Below are 1,591 nucleotides of genomic sequence, written 5' to 3' on the forward strand. Positions count from 1 at the left end.
TGAAGACCTTAAAGTCATCTGTCTGGATCTCCATGGCCGTGTTTTAGGAGAATGGCAGAGTTATGAGTTTGGCTCGTGTTACCTGGCTCTGCTGGAGCTGACCTTAGCGGGGACCTCCAGATTAAGGAACCATTTGGGAGCTGCAACCTGAACCCAGGAGAGCGGGAACAGTAGGGCCTGGTCTGAGCTGGCCGATGGGAAAATCCACTGGCCGAGATCATACGTTACCTTTTTGTGTCATATGTACACTCATTTCATTACATGCAATCGAGATATTATATATAAAACAAACTTCATAAGAAGGCTGGAGAAGGACTTTAAACCAGGTGTTTTTCTCTGCACTACCTACATTTGTCATGTTGATCATACTTTGAGCCTTTTTTGTTTGTTTGAGTTAATCTCATTGTTCGATGTATAAATTAAGGTAGAGCTTGTAGCACATGACATATTTCTGGCCCTATAATCATAACATTCTAATATCACCTAAGGAAATCATAATAGGATATCCCCTGTGCAGTGATAGTTATTGAGAACAAAACATTACCAAACTTTATTGTGTAGAGTTGAAAATATAGGCTGATTCATCTTTAATGGTGTAAAACTGGACTTATTCACTGGCCTCTGTGCTTTCGGTTTCAATTTGACAAACAATAAACAATCCCATTCTGACTTTGCCCCATGTTCTTCAGATGTCATGTGGTTCACTTCTCTGCCAGTGGGTCTTCTGTAAAATCTCCAAATGTTTCTTTAAAGGCTACCTTTGGTCCCCGTGGTGGCAGTTATAATCAGTGTGTTGCACAGAGCAGGCGCAGAGCCGGAGTAATGCCTGGTTTAAATCTGAAAAAAATCATTAATGTTTTCATGAATTGTCCTCTGGTCCCCGTCGCAGCAGACGATGCACTCTGGTCCATTTACAGGAAATACACCCATTATAAAACAGGGCTTTTATATCTCCGTTACAAAGAGCCTTTTTCTCAAAGAAATGTCGAAGCCACTTTTCCCTGATTGAAAGATTGTATACAGAAAACATGCGTTACGAGTTTGGCTATACCTATGATATATATAAGAAATGCTCGAACCATAGGGACTGACAGTAAGCCATCACCATGCATGAATATATCCATGTAAAATAATTGCTTCCACAGCATCCAAGGAGCCAAAGGAATCGTGTCCTCTGACTGATGGCACTATTTTCCAATACAAACATACAGCGAACAGTCATCACCATGCACTCATGCTCTCACCTGCAGGCAAGCAGAAGAGATCGGACTCTCTGTAATGACAGCCCGCTGCTCAACAAGTTGCCGTAAGCACATGCTTCCCAGCTGCAACACTTGCAGGCTCACGGGTAGCATGAGCTCAACATACCATCTGTTAGCTGTGTCTCCTACAGATCATTAATCAACGTCGCTATCGCCATACTGATGCTGTATAAGATACTGTTCTCACCACATCCTTAAACACATAGGGAAATGGGTATATTTTTATTTTTTCTCGACATGACATCACTCTGAAAAACATTTGGATCATATTCAGTCAATCAATAAATCATTTGTAGAAAAAAAATGGGGTGTTTGTTGTAGACTTATAC

Source organism: Fistularia commersonii, chromosome 8 (assembly GCF_037954325.1).
Source record: "Fistularia commersonii isolate RoL2024-O1a breed Wild chromosome 8, RoL_Fcom_v1.0, whole genome shotgun sequence".
Taxonomy (NCBI): Eukaryota; Metazoa; Chordata; class Actinopteri; order Syngnathiformes; family Fistulariidae; genus Fistularia; species Fistularia commersonii.